General features: G+C 43.1%; 1 protein-coding gene across 3 annotated transcripts in view; it reads right to left on the bottom strand.

Annotated features, from left to right (window-relative positions):
- The window catches only part of CASZ1 (castor zinc finger 1), a 237335-nt gene that overhangs the window by 154088 nt on the left and 67023 nt on the right, over positions 1 to 16224 (bottom strand). The gene's annotated exons all lie outside the window — the stretch shown is intronic.

Consider the following 16224-nt stretch of genomic DNA (forward strand, 5'->3'; position numbering starts at 1 on the left):
CTGTCCTGCCCCAAACAGAAGCCTAATAAAACATACAGCGCTCACAGATTAGATTCCCGTCAGACAGCTCTGTGCTGTGGAATCCTCCCGCACTATGTATAAACAGCGCAGACACTTTTACTAACTAGTGGAAAATACCGTTATTAGACGATCTGTTCCCCCGAGTGGCGAGATGGGAAGCCAAGAAAAGCGTCCATTTCTAAGATTACAGGGAGCTATTTGTATCAATCACTGCGTATATCACAAGGTATAAATGTGATCAGGAATGTGGTGAGGGTGTTAGACGGAAGACTAAAATGTACTAATATACTTATTCATTAGGGGGTTCCTTCCCGAGACCTCCTGAAGAATCAGGACTGAGGGCAACCTGGCTGCCTGAGGTGACCACACAGGATGTCACTGCTCTTGTGGAGACCAGTGTGGTCACTCCTATACAAATCAAGAACTGGCGGTACTTCTAGCTGGCACATCATCAGCATGACCACCCACTGCCTTTTATCAATGATTGATGGCTGCCAAAGAGCAGAGAGGGTTAGGCGCTAGTTTTCATCTTCACTGGTCCATCCAACTAACGGAAAAAAATATTTTTCAATAGATGGTCAATTCTGACCAATTGTTTCTACAAGAACTCTAGTGTTAGAGAATTATGGTTTAGTGCACATAATATAAATGGTGGCCCCCTGTCCTGGAGAATCTCGCGGCCAAACCCTGCACTTTTTGAGGAAAACTCCCTGTAGCAGGAATGGACCTGAGTATTCCAGATGTTACCTCCCAATATCCGATAACATAGGTATTTTTGATTATGACAGGTCCTACTTCTTACACTACTTGGACATTTCTTCATAGCCATGAAGCAAGCAAATCACACAGTAAGGGCTCATGCACACAAACGTATTTTCTTTCCATTAATTTCAGTGGGTCCGCAAAAAAAAAAAAAAAGGAAGTTACTCCGAGCGCATTCCATTTGCGTGTATGTCTGTTCCGTAAAAAAACAGAACATGTCCTATTATTGTCTGCATGACAGACAAGGATAGGACTGTTCTATTAGTGGCCAGTTACATTACGCAAAATACGGAATGCACACAGACGTCATCCATATGTTTTACGTCCTGCAAAATACATACACTCGTGTGCATGAGCCCTTATGAATATGGGTGCACAGCAGTGCTTTATAAAAGGATTGTAACGCTGTGCACCTTTGTAACCCTACCCTACTTTTACACTAGCGGCAACCTTCTCCGGCAGGCTGTTCAGGTGGGCGAACATGTCGTTGTTTTATTTTGGTGGTTTCTCGGCATGTCTGCTGTGCTGCGGCTGGCCCTCCGGCCCACCTCCATTATAGTGAATGGGTCACGGTGCACTAGCGGCAGCACGGATCTGGCAGGATGTTCCCCCGCTGTAACAGCCTGCCGGAGAAGGCTGCCGCTAGTGTGAAAGTAGCCTTAGGTAGGTGCTCTCTGCAGCCAGCCTTATTAATTTCAGTCCATTAGGGCAACTCGGTGGCCTTGCAGCGCTAGGGTCCTAGGTTTGAATCCGACCATGGTCAACATCTGCATGGAGTTTGTATGTTCTCCCCGTGTTTGCGTGTGTTTCCTACAGGTACTCCGGTTTCTTCCCACACTTCAAAGACATACCGATAGGGAACTTAGATGCTTATGTCTGTAAAGGGCTGCGGAATATAGTAGCGCTATATAAGTGCATAAAATAAATAAATTAGAATTGCAAAATGGCACTGGAGAAAGTGCGTTCTTCTCACGAAGTTGTCTCTTATCAGCCCAGTTTTGTTCACTGGAAAATTCCAAACTGGGACATGAGAGGTTCCTGTATATTACACTTTACTCACAAGCTTGTAACTTTCCAGATGAATCCCAGACACCTACAGAACTGTCTCATTTAGATAAGGGGTGATATATTCCCCGAGGGAGACAAGCTGCCTGAGGCTTTGTGGTCATGAAAAATGAAGATATTTCACACAGGAGCAGCAACGACTCCAGCACGCAGCCTGAGCTGCAAATGGGAAAAATGGAAAGAGAATTTTTGCTTTAAGAAACAGTTTCCACCAAAGTCTGGAAAATTAGAAACAATGAAAACGAATGTGCACAATAATACAAAAATTCTGGTCATTCATACTGTCCTGGGCTTGTTTTTTGAGGACTTCGCAAAAAAAAATGGCACGTTCGTTCTGAGGGGTTAACAAATTCAATTTTGACTCTAGAGTCATGAAGCGACCCGCAGAATGTTACCAAACTGCATTGTCTGCCAGACAACATAGACTGGAGAATGGAGGTCTACAAGCAATCTCTGAAAAGTCAACTCTTCCTAGGTTTACATGACAGACTGCACACACTGGCTGGATTTACTAGACATTATGTTCTCCTGCTATGGATAAAAAAATCATATAATGTAGTTTTTAATTTCTTTTTAAATAATAACTTCCTTTAGCAGAGGCAAAAAAAAGAAAATTATGTCTGTCTCTTTAACAGAATCTTCATTTAAACGCTCTTATATCTTCCACCATCCCAGTGATCTATATGCAAATATGCTAATGCATGCAAATTAAGACACTACTTTTAGTCCCAATTTAATAGAAAGCATTAAAATACCATTTTTTTCTAAACCCTCCATATGCATATGCACGACGGGCTCCAGCAACAAAATGAGCCACTGACAGTTCTCAAGAAAATCAGCCGGGAGCCGCATCCTGGAATCAGCTGTTAATACACTAATGCATGCCTATGATCGGAGGTTCGCTCTATTTTGTGCACCTGTGATCACTGACACTTTTCAGAAAAAATTTCGACTTTGATTAAAACAATTCAGGTGGGTCAAACTGGTGCTCAGTGGGGAGTAAAGAACAGGACACAGTTTTCTTATAACAAGGAAGTTGATGATCTGGATGTCCACCTGTCCTAACTGAAAATGATATGGTCCATGATGGAAAACGGAGATAGATGAGACAATAGGCCACCGACAAGAGGTTTCATTGTAACCTCTGCACAGGGTGCAGATCGGTCGTTTTTAATGTGCTTGCCAATAATTCCATCTTCTGTTAGGGTACTGTGGCGATCCTTAGATGCACAGAGGGTCACTTTTATGGTCCATCGAAATTATCAGGAGAACCAAAACCAAAAATTTCTTTATAACAGGAGCTAATCTATAGATATTCCTGATCGATGAATTCTCATTTTCACCCGTCAAGGAAAGCAAATATAAGCACTCAGGGACTGTTAATATGGTAGGCAGTATGAATGCTTTGAGTTGTAATCTCTTTAAAGTGATTGCCCAAGATTTTTTTAATCCCGCCACGAGCCAGTGGGACTTATGAGGAGAAACCTACTTCCATGCTCTCCACCACTCAATTCTGAATCCCTGACTCCCGGGGCTTTCTGCACTGCACTTTCGGTCTCTGTCTGTGAACATCTGCATGGATGGGGTCACATACTCCGCTGTATCCATCCAATGACTAGCCTCAGTGGTAACGTGTCCCCAAGCCACACGTGACCCAGCAGTGGCGTGACAACTTGGGAACACATCACCTTTCACGACAGTCATTGGCTGCAGTGGCAGTTCCCTGTGACCCTGTCCGTGCAGATGTTGGAAGTGCTTTGAAGACAGCAGATAAGTCTGTTTATTTTCACAGGACTTACTGTCTGGAGAAGTTGGTTAGAATTTAAAAGAAAAAAAACCTTTAAGGTGGAGTAAATTTCTTGAACTTTGATCTAAAACTTGAGGGACAATCTAAAAGCACAACTAAACCGAAAACAATGAGCATGCCCACTACAATCGGCTCGGCAGGGGCGTTGTGCAGCCAGTATGCTGAGCAGTGACTGCTGCACGGATGGGAGGATCCTGCTGCTGCAATAAATGACAACACAACGAGGCACTACACAGACTCCTATGACTGGTAAGTGGCACAAAAGTGATTGAAGTAAGCTGAGCCATTGTCAGCCAACCCTCTCCCCCTTCCCCTTTAGGTTTTGCTTTCTTTGCTTTCTGTATGAAATAACAAGAAAGAAACATTTGTATAAACTTTCCCAACAGCAGCAGCCATCAGTCACCAGGCGTCTCCTCCACCCAACGCCAGCCCCACTGTGCCCTGCGGGGAGATGTCATACAAAGGGGGGCTGAGGTGGGAGATGAGGAAAACTCAGAGCAAACAACAGCAACAGGAACCAAGTTGAGCCATTTCAATTATTCATATGCCAGATGGAATCTCTTCCTGCCTTCTTCTTCTTCTGGAGAAAAGAAAAAAGGAAGGGAAGTGGGAGGCGGATAGAGAGGGACACGGGGAGCGAAAGGAAGAGGCAAAGCATATTGATGTGTACAGTAGAAAAAGAGCACGATATGAGAGACATCCCTGTGCAGTGGGGGATCACGCCAGGCCTTGCACATCCCCTAAAACAGTCTGCCCATGGCTGTGCACCCTCACACTTCTCTCCTCCCCATCAGAGATGAGCATTACTCTTGGACAGAAAAGGTGTTCCAGATGAAGAAGTGGACTCAAGGGTTTTGTCATATGTCAGCTCTGATGATCAGGGGAGAAAGGTTAAACAATAAAAAGCCAGAGAATGAAAGGAAGACGCAATATATGAGAGAGGTATAGGGAGAACGGAGAGAGACTGAGCAGGAGGACAAGTAGCCAGGAAAGGGCTTTGACCTTCTATGAAGGAGATAAAAAAATCCAGCAGCCTCAGGGGACACCCAACTATCTAGCATATTGCTGTTAAAATGTCTGCAAAATTTAATACACTTGGCATGCCATGTGATCAGCCGTTGGACAGCTCGCCTCCGCCTGCTCCACATGTAAGGGAGGCTCTGCTGCTCCCTGCAATACACAAACTTTGAATATTCCTTCTGGGTTAAAACAGCTGCTGTTCCCCTTGGTGGAAGCCGTGAAATAACAAAAGATCCTACGTGTGGATACAGTGCCTGTACATGTGCGAGATGGCCAGGTTTATTAGAATGCATTTGTCATGCGGGGGGGGGGGGGGGGGGGGGTACACACATGACACGGACACTGTTTATTGAAAAGGACAGCTGCTTCCATTGCTGGGTGGCTTTAGAAGCCATATTTCTGCCTTAAACAACATTACTGAAAGCGGCGGTCAAGTCTGAGGGGACATCAGTCAGCTGCTCTCTATCAAGCAGTCCGCACGGAAAAACGGCGCCGGGTCAGCGCAGACAGCGGCTGGAGCTGGTACAGAGGAGAGGAGAAGGATGTGCATGCAGATACGCTGAGGATGACAGGGAACAGGATGGGGTTAATAGTGTCAGTATACACGGAGGACACAATATACAAGTGCGAGGTTAATAGTGTCATATGTATATAACACCGGGGAGCATTATGCAGCAGTATAACAGTCTTGTGCTATGTACATAGGTCAGTTCGAAGAGAAAACAGAGGCTGTGGAGAATTACAGTTATTTGCTAGAGAGGATATGGGTGATATGGTGCCAGGGGCACTGGGTTAACAGGCCCAATATATGCACACTGTAGGCAGCAGAGGCCGGGATACACTACGTCCACATGGTAAATCACGTACTGTAACACCTTCAAAATAAAGAGTTGTGTAAAAAAGAGAGGGTCTGGCCCTTAAATTTTTTTAAATTAAACGTTCCACATGCTGTAAACATAAGTACTCACCTTACTGATCACCCAAAACTCCCATTCCCACACTGGCGGGGGACCGTGATGCGTTGAAACCAGAGTGGAGGGGAACGGTAAGATGAATTTTGACTAATTATTCTACACTATAAAGACCCTTAAAAAAAAAAACTAAATGGTCGAGCAACATCTTTAAAGCAATCAGATATAATTAATGACCAGCTTGAAAAAAATAATTCCACATCCCAGTATACATAATAAAAGGGCTGGTTCACACAGTGCAGTTTGATGTCGGTTGTAACGTAATAAATGGTGGGAGAGTTTTAAGCCTTAAATAGAGAGACCACCTGATGAATTTAATGTAAAACTCCTGACTAGGACAGCTGGGGTCACACTAATGTTCATAGGGACAGGACTGACGCAATACACAGGGTAACCCGCCCCAGTAACCTGATAGTACCCACCTTCTCATCAATATTTTACCCTTCCATTGTATATTTTTGTTTAGCACACAAAACGGCCATTACATTAATGCAGCATAAACATTAAACTGGAAGCCCCACCTCGCCAAAACATAATCTCACTACCAAGGAAGACTCCAGTCCATAAGAAATGATAAGTAAGGAACAGCAGAAGGGTGAGCACTGGATGGCTGACCCCCTTGAATGTCCTGCGTATATTCAGTATACCACAAGGACCACTCACAACCTTCAGGACCTATGACCTGAGGAATTCAAAGTGACCACAAGAGCTTTCTGTTCACATAGAGATGTAATACACATAAAAGTTGAGTTTTGCTAACACTTTGCATCACTGATCTCTAATTTACAGCTGGTCTTTGTTAATATCCAAAAACTTCTGCAGATTATGATCCCAGATCTTCCGGGATCACCTGCTTGTTCAGTGTCTGCAGAGTTTGCTCTTGTAATTTGCATCCTGGGATGGGACACTATATCTCATAGCAATGATAGGAGTTGTTAAGCACCCTCATGCTAACAAGTTCACCAATAGAAACTAGCAGAATGCTGAGTGCAGCTCTGGAGTATAATACAGGATGTAACTCTGGATCAGTACAGAATAAGTAATGTAAGGTATGTACACAGTGATTCCACCTGCAGAATAGTGAGTGCAGTTTTTGAGTATAATACAAGATGTAACTCAGGATCAGTACAGGATAAGTAATGTAATGTATGTACACAGTGACTCCACCAGCAGAATGCTGAGTGCAGCTCTGGAGTATAATACAGGATGTAACTCTGGATCAGTACAGGATAATTAATGTAATGTATGTACACAGTGACTCCACCAGCAGAATAGTGAGTGCAACTCTGGAGTATAATACAGGATGTAACTCAGGATCAGTACAGGATAAGTGATGTATGTACACAGTGACTCCACCAGCAGAATAGTGAGTGCAGCTCTGGAGTATAATACAGGATGTAACTCAGGATCAGTACAGGATAAGTAATGTATGTACACAGTGACTCCACCAGCAGAATAGTGAGTGCAGCTCTGGAGAATAATACAGGATGCAACTCAGGATCTGTACAGAATAAGTAATGTAAGGTATGTTCACAGTGACTCCACCAGCAGAATAGTGAGTGCAGCTCTTGAGTATAATACAGTATGTAACTCAGGCTCAGTACAGGATAATTAATGTAATGTATATACACAGTGACTGCACCAGCAGAATAGTGAGTGCAGCTCTGGAGTATAATACAAGATGTAACTCAGGATCAGTACAGGATAGGTAATGTAATGTATGTACACAGTGACTGCACCAGCAGAATAGCGAGTACAGCTCTTGAGTATGATACAGGATGTAACTCAGGCTCCGTTCAGGACAAGCAATGTCATATAGTAACAACAAAAAAAACATTTAATGTAGATTATGTCTGTGGTCTGTACAATACTATGCTGAGTTTGTAATTACGCTGTACATTTTCTCACTTGTGACAAGGATAAAGTAAAAAAAAAAACTGAAAGGTGCACCTTTTTGTGGACTAATATTCAGGCTTTCACTGAGAAGCCAGGCTTATATATCAGATAGGCCTCATGAATATTAGCAACCCTCACTCCTGTCCTGGGCCACTATCGAGCTGCCTTTTAGCTGATATGATACATCACTGACAGTGATGAAACCGGAATTACATATGAACCTTGTAGTGGAACGTACATCACATGGTACATAGAGAAACAGAAAGAACAGAAGATGCTGTAGCTTGTTTAGTGATTACAATAGAAAGTGCTCTAAATTTAAGAAACTTCTCCTTTTTGAACCCTCAGAATTTGAGCCGTGGACTTGGACAACCCAAGTCGTCAGAGTCTTCCTCACGTTCATGTGATACGGAGGAGTAGCTCTGTAGCCACTTAAAATGTACATTACAAATTGCAAGAAAAAAAAACTAAAAATACAATAAGGACCATTTCACTGTCATCAATTATTTAGAAAGAAGTTGGAAGCAACAGAGAGCACATGAGATGTTCAAAACGAGGAACCTCTAAATAAAGGGAACTATACAAGGCTCATCTGAGTGACTTCTGTCAAAACTATTTATGTGAATCACTACATAAAAAATAAATCACAAATTATAGTACTCCATAAGGTGGACCCGAATATCTTGGAGGCTTACTGCTATTTTATTTGTCCTGCTGAGCAGTGCTGACTCACCCATACTAAATCAGCACCCGTACCGGTCATCTACGATCAACCCCAGGACTTACGGCATGACCAGCAGAAAGCTTCCATAAGTCTTTATTATCGGAAGATATTGTAGTATAATAATTAAAAGGATTTTGGACGTATGAGACTGCTATGTGTTGGTGAAATACCTATACAGCTTTTAGCATACAGACTTGTTATCTGTGCCCTTTCAATGAGGTTATCAGAATGACCAATTCATCTCACAAATAACCCTTTAAACTCTTGGCTGCATGCCAGTCTTGTCCAAGGGCGCAATGACCTCTATCTGAAAAAAAAAAGATCTAATACACAAATGGGAAGAAAATGTGATTTCCCTAAGTTAACCCAACAGTTTTTTTGGTTTAACACTAGCAGTTACCAGAGCTGAATCTACAAACCTGATCTTGCAACAAATCCAGGCCACACATCCTTCCTGCCCAAACTAACTACATTAGTACATTGCCGAAATTTTAACAGTTTCTTTTATTAAAAAAAAGTAGAAGAAAACACCTAAAAAAAAATAATATATATATATATATATATATATATATATATATATATATATTTTATACTTTTTTTAAGTGCTCGCATTGTAATATTGTTAAAGGGGTTATCCCACCATGAAAACTTTTTTGAAACAAGTTTAGAATGTTAGAAAATAAACTAACACTCACCTTACTGATCTCCCGCCACTTCACTTCCGATCAGGGTTCCCAACCAGAATTTCTCTTTTTTTATCCAAAATTACGGACAGCCAACATTTTTTACGGACAAATCGGAGTAATACATGTTTATAACTCAATATACAGCTTTAAATGATGATAAATACCACCAAACTAATCTAGTGAAGAACCACCAGCCTCAGAAAAATCACGGACACGTCCATACTTTTGCGGACTGTCCAGAAATTTCTGGACAGTTGGCAACCCTGCTTCCGATGCTCCTTGCACTCTCTTCTGCCCCCTACTTCCTGCTCCTTCCTGACATTTGACTGCTCCAGCCAATCACTGGATAGGTCTCCTTGACAATTAATTGGACCACTCTTCTCTGCTAAATCCCTGAAGGACACATCATAGGCAGGCAGCACTGCTAGTGCCTTCCTCTTGTGTCCCCTTACTATGCCACTCTGCCTTCCTTTTACATTGTACTGCTTTTATACTGTAGCAATATAGCAGAAATTTTACAGGGAACAACTCCTGAGTTATTGGAGTCGTCCATTTTAGGACTATCATTCTGCTATTTGCCACCAGGTGGGATGAGTGAGTAGGGGTCTCTATAGTGCATTAAGCCTGAATGGACACCATGGTAGTTCAGACTTGAGCACCCCTCACATAGGACGTTGCCTATCAATATATCCTGCAAGTTCAATTCCACTCCCTTGGCGGCGAGACTGTACAACAATCCTAAGCCTGGAAAAAACAATACATTCCAATATCCTAGTTGTGTGAATTCTTGTTCCGCGGCTAATCAGCCCCGATTCTGCACATTTATTAGGCCACGCGATGATCGCAGTGTCTGAAGTTATGTCACTGGGCTGAAGCAACCGCACAACATTATGATATGACTTTATGTCACCGCAGCCTCCTAAAATGGCTACAATAGGTGGAAGGGTACAATGGCAAAATTCAGGAGCTATGTTTCTATACGGTTTTTTTTCTATCCTGATCTTAGACAACCTTATTAACCCTTTAAAACTAATGGAGTAGATGTCAGCAGAAGTATCTTACAGGCCACGATACAATGGTGCTAATTGTTTACTGACACGATGCATCAGTAATTACCTTAACTAATGTATACAAGACCTCTACAAGCTCCCACATGGTGCCAAAGTAATACTTTTCTGTGCCAAATGATGTCAACCTGTTTATACGATGCCACCGATGCCACCAAAGCAGAACTTGGCTATGCTGAGGGACCAGGCTGATTCCTTTTTGGCTCTATCAGAGGGGCCATGTGGGTACAGTCTCCCTACGTGATATTAAAAACTGAAACGCACAGAACAAACATAACTAGGAACCACATCTGTAGCTTTCCAATAGCAGTAAATGTCACTATTTAGCTGCCTGGTACAGAGTTAAGTGCTGGATTAGGCCAGCTGTAAAAGAGGGAAAAAATCTAGATCCTGCCAACCGGGGCTACAAGCCATGCACAAGTCAGAAAACAGAGAGAAGACAGATGCTAAACATTTGCTGCAAAGAGACAAAAGGTGGAACTTCTCTGGAACTATTTACTTTTGCTGTTCCCAAATTAAATCCCAGAGACGATTAGATCTGGAGGGTTTCATCATTTCTGAGAAACACCTTGTACGCTTGGTGGAGCAGACAAACCTTCGGTGCCCACCAAGCAGATGTGGCCCATGACAAGGCACCCAGTGGCTTTACAAGTTGTTCACCTTCAAGGATTCATCTATGACGTGCATATATCCCACTGCGGAAATAAGATTATAAACATTATTCGATAGCCAGACCCGAACCCCTATAGAAAGGTCTTAGCAGACAATATGTGGCAAAGCAGAACAGCTGATAAAAGAGGACAATAGCTTCAAGCCTCACATATGTAGACAAAAAAAGCCTACAAAGCCAACGTTTACTCCATGAAAATACCCTCTGAAAGACAAAAGGACTGCGTCTTTGTCTCCGATTTCATGCTACAGTTGCATGTAAGTGTTTGCTAATTTTCTATATGAAATAATGTTGTGCCAAGAGATCCTTAAATTATGTTGAGTTTTAAACGTAACGAAGGAACCTTTTCACATGTCTAATTACCATACAAATCAGTTATCCCAAAAAATATGGCCTAGGCTCAGATTTTAAATATAGGTTTGGGAGCCTTCAGCGACCGCCATCAACATATTTCTACAGTTGCATTATTTCATAAGTCTTCGTACGACGCCGGCTCAGATTAACCCCTTCCGTCAGGCGATTGTGCCCGTGCGGAGTTAATCGCTTTTTCTTTTTTTTCTCACAACGGTCGGCCCCATAATTACTTCTGGACCAGGGATTGTTGCAGAGGAGACGTCCTTAAAAGCTTTGTGTTTGTGCTGAAGGTCTACTCTGTTGATTAATAAGCGTTTCATAATTGGTGGTGCTTTTAATACCATCTAGGTCTGATGCCGTTAATGAAATCTAAATGCCCGAGTTAATGATGTGGCCAGAAGACACTCTGGGCAACTGGTAGCTGTAGAGTATGGGGGGGTGCACGCATGATCTCACTCACGAGCTGGGTTCTCCTCTCCCACTCAGTCATGTGCCAACAAAAGCTATTAAGTGCTGGCACAGCGATCTACAACGATGGACCACTAAAAAGAGGTGCCGTGACCTCCAATATCAGCATTATGGAATTTAACCTTATTGCTGCCAAACTGATTGCAATTTTTTTGTCACTGCTCCCACTGAAGCTGTGGCCCTGGGTTTACTATAGAATGGATATTTTAGCATATATTAGTTTAGAGCTAGCAAAAATAAGAACTTGCTTGACAAGCTGGCTGCATATTGTCCATAGTGTGTCCTGTTCAATGCATCTTGATTTCTATGCAAAGGTCCTTCCTTGCAAATGTGTTCTATCTAGTATGTATCATCAGATAAACGGGAGTGGATCACAAACAGACAGATGTAGACAAACCAGCGTGAGTCAGGCAGGACTAAAGCCATGGCCAACCCTGGACCTGGAATGTGGTCTTCTCAACTGAAAAACTAAGCAGGAAGTCAGTGAGGGGCAAAGCCAAACCATATTCTGCACTTACAAACTTGCCAACAGTCTAGAATCTGTCAGGATTGTCCAGAATGTTCTATAACAGCAAATTCGGCTTGTCCCAGCTCGGGCAGGGGTTTATGTAAATCCCACCCAGAAGTTGGTGTTCTTGGGCATGTTCGAGGTGAGCAGGGCTTAAAGGGCATCTGTCAGCAGATTTGTACCTATGAAACTGACTGACCTGTTACATGTGCGCTTGGCAGCTGAAGGCATCTGTATAGGTCCCATGTTTATATGTGTCTGCGTTGCTGAGAAAAATGAAGTTTTAATATATGCAAATGAGCCTCTAGGAGCAATGGGGGTGTTGCCATTACACCTAGAGGCTCTGCCTTCTTTGCAACTGACACACTCTGCACTTTCATTGACAGGGCCAGGTGTGATGACGTTTACACTGCCTGACCCTCTCAATCAAAATTTAGAGAGCGCGACAGTTGCAGAGAGAGCTGAGCCTCTAGGTGTAATGACAACACCTCATTGCATATATTGCATATATTAAAACATAACTTTTCTCAGCAACGCGGGCACATATGAACATGGGACCAACACAGATGCCTTCAGCTGCCAAGCGCACATGTAACAGGTCAGCCAGTTTCATGGGTACAAATCTGCTGACAGATGCCCTTTAAGTGTCCCAAATATAACAATAAAGTACGCACTTATATTACTTATATATGGATCCAAAGTTCCCGGCAAAGTTCCCTTTTTATGATGGCAACTATGAAACACGACAATAATTCTACCAATTTTGATTTTAAAAAATGTACATACTTTTGTCACCTTGCAGGTAGTACCAGAGGGCAAACTTACTGAAACTAGAGGGGTTTTCAGACAATCGACTAATGGCACATCCACATTACGGCTAGCCGTAAGGCTAGGGCTACAAGGTGCCTTTGGTCATGACATGAAGGCAATGTTGCATTAAGACATTACGAGTAGTAATTGTCAGTATAGAAAAGAATGGGTGTGCTCACCAAAGTATGTAGACAAAGGCTGTGACATCCAGTGCACAATTACCCCTATACTCCTAGGACAAATACCCCTAGGAGATCATGGCAATATACAATAGAAAATTAGAGTTCCCAACGTCACACACTTGTAGTATGGATTTTTTTTATTTAAATAAAAATCTAGACATGGATAAAATGAATTGGCGTCCAGGAGGTCATCCGCACAGTGCTGCGCAGCGCGCTTGTGTTATGCACTTTTATTTTATTATTGTACTTCAAAAAGGTAACATTTAAAGAGTCATGCAGCTATTAGGATGCTATAGCAATATAGACCTTTTCACTGGAAACTTAAAGGGGTTGTCTCACTTCAGCAAATTATGTAGAGAAAGTTAATACAAGGCACTTACTAATGTATTGTGGTTGTCCATACTGCCTCCTTTGCTGGCTGGATTCATTTTTCCATCACATTATACGCTGCTCGCTTCCATGGTTACGACCACCCTGCAATCCATCAGCGGTGGCTGAACTTCCACACTATAGGAAAAAGTTCTGTCCTCACCGGTGGCCGGGAGCTCACATAGGTTAGTGCTTTTTCCTAGAGTGTGCAAGCACGACCGCCGCTGCTAGATTGCAGGGTGGTCGTAACCATCGAAACAAGAAGTATATATTGTGATGGAAAAATGAATCCAGACAGCAAAGGATAATCACAATACATTAGTAAGTGCCTTGTATTAACTTGTATGCCATTTGTTGAAATGAGATTATAGAACATATTCTATTCTGGTCTGTGTTGTGGACGAGAATAGTCCTTTCTATTGATGAACGTGAGAAAAATGCGGAATGCAGACGGAAGGTATCTGGATTTTGCAGCTACGGACAAGTGTGCATGAAGCCTTAAAGGGTTAACTACTGTATTAAAAGGGAACTATGCAAACTGAGTTATGGAAGAAGCGTAGCTTGCTCTGCTATGCTATTTGCGTCGCTTCCACTCAGTTAAATAAGTCACGGAGTGTCAGCCCGCTCGGCTGTTTCCGTAATTCCAGCCATGAGGCCGGCGCTTAGTCTTATCTCGCTGTGGAAGCAGAGAGATGGGGCAATCCCTTCAAGTAAAAATGTAAAGTGTGCCTTTCTTATATAGTGTACTTGCAGTTTACTTATATGAAGCACAATATGCCTCTGGCAGTGCGGCCATATGCTGGTGCACCCTCATGTCGGTACGGAACGCCAACTTCCTGCTTGGCTCAGAAAACTGTACACCTGTTGGATCTTTGGTGGCCGCAGGTCTCAAGTCACATACGCTTTTGTCAGCGCAGACGTCAGTGGACTCCTGTGTGGCGGTGAATCACTTGCGGCATGTTTGTATGGGATTTTTTTTACCGTACAATGGGTGCTGCAAGTTCACATTCACATGCGACTAACAGATAAACTGCACCATAAAACAGTAACACAACAGCGAGTCACAGACATATTTTTGGTTTAGGCTTTGTTTTTTTTCTGCAAGTTATTGTTAAGTACAAAAAAACTAAAAACTTCTATGCTAAGTTTCAGGGTAGGCTTCATGCCACAGATGTGCCCATGTCCTGAACTAGAAGATTATGCCAGCGGTTAAGAGTAACAGGGATCAGCAGTCTTAGGCACTCCAGCCGTTGTGAACTACAACTCCCAGCATGCTCCTTTCACTTCTGTGGGAGTTCAGAAAACAGCCAAGCAAGTGTGCATGGTGGGAGATGTAGATGCACAACACGTGGAGTGCCAGAGGTTGTGCGTGTGTTATGGCAGAAGATTGTTGGCAAAGGTAGGGAACGCTACCTGCCGAGGGGAAAGTGAGCACCTGAGGACAAGGGTTAAGGATCCAGATTATCTGAACACAGCCGGCAGGACCCAAATTTACACAGAAGGAAAATCCTTAAAACACTGCAGAGGGCTTCCCTGTCACCTCAGATGCTCTAGTAGAGAAGAAGATATCTGCACATCATTCCAGGCCAGCGTTCCTCGAGGGCTTTGTAACTTACACGCTATAAAACCTGCTGCTCCCCCTTCCAATTTCAACAAAAATAAAAGGTATTTAAATTTTTTAAAACCATATAAATAAATCACCTCCCAGTAAACCCATCTCCGCCTAGTATTTCCCACAGTGTCACCGCGGGACCCCGGGGAGAGATGGACTTGTCTGCTGGAGTTTTGTACTGTTTGGATAAGCGGCTAATCCCTTGGGCAGCTCTTGTCAGATTACTAATTAGCTAAATCGGATCGGCCTGAGAAGACCATGCGGTCAGTCTGACTTCAGAAGAAGCAGGGCAAGGAATATAGGGAGGGGGTCGTTTCTGTAGCCCATTTTAGCGCTTTCATGAATGTGTGGTGCAGCTCTTTACGGACAAGATGCTGCTGCTTCCCTTTGGTGCTGTGCACACAGGAGGACCGCGTAGGCCTTCCTTAACTCGCCGGCGAGGCTACCAATTATTTGGCACTGCTATAAGTACATCTGGTGACAACAAAAATATAATTTTCCCCATAGAACATATTATGGCTTCTGTAAAGTGTGATTTATGGTGGCATAAAACCAGATAAGACTGAATTACGACCTAAAATTATGGAGTATTGTTATTCTGAAATACTCCACTGCCTGTAAACAGTGGGGAGAGGAGGCCAGGAGGTCAGACTGACATTGTCTTATCCCTGATGTCAGCACAGGGAATCCATAAGCAGAGCTTGACCTGGAGTACTCGAATACATCCTCCATGCAAAAAAAGCCTGGATATTCCAGGATGTAATGAGGGTCAGGTACTAACATTCCACACCAGATTTCTGGTTGCAAATTTTGTTGCAAGCACTGTTTTGTGCCAAAATCTGCAAGTGGGGTGCACCACCTAATAAATTGGTTTAATCTTCTGCCAGCGGGGTTTTTACAAACATGGGTGTGTAAAACACTGGTCTTTAGTAAATTACCCCCATTGTGTTTCACAAAAAGAAATCAGATTTCCTCATAGGTGTAAGGCTACTTTCACACTGGCGTTTTGGCTTTCCGTTTGGGAGATCCGTTCAGGGCTCTCACAAGCGGTCCAAAACGGATCAGTTTTGCCCTATTGCATTCCGAATGGAAAAGGATCCGCTCAGAATGCATCAGTTTGCCTCCGTTCAGTCTCCATTCCCCTCTGAAGGAGGACACTAAAATGTTGCCTGCAGCGTTTTGCTGTCCGCTTGACGAAACTGAGCCAAACGGATCCGTCCTGGCACACAATG

The sequence above is a fragment of the Bufo gargarizans genome, chromosome 2 (genome assembly GCF_014858855.1).
Source record: "Bufo gargarizans isolate SCDJY-AF-19 chromosome 2, ASM1485885v1, whole genome shotgun sequence".
NCBI classification, from domain to species: domain Eukaryota; kingdom Metazoa; phylum Chordata; class Amphibia; order Anura; family Bufonidae; genus Bufo; species Bufo gargarizans.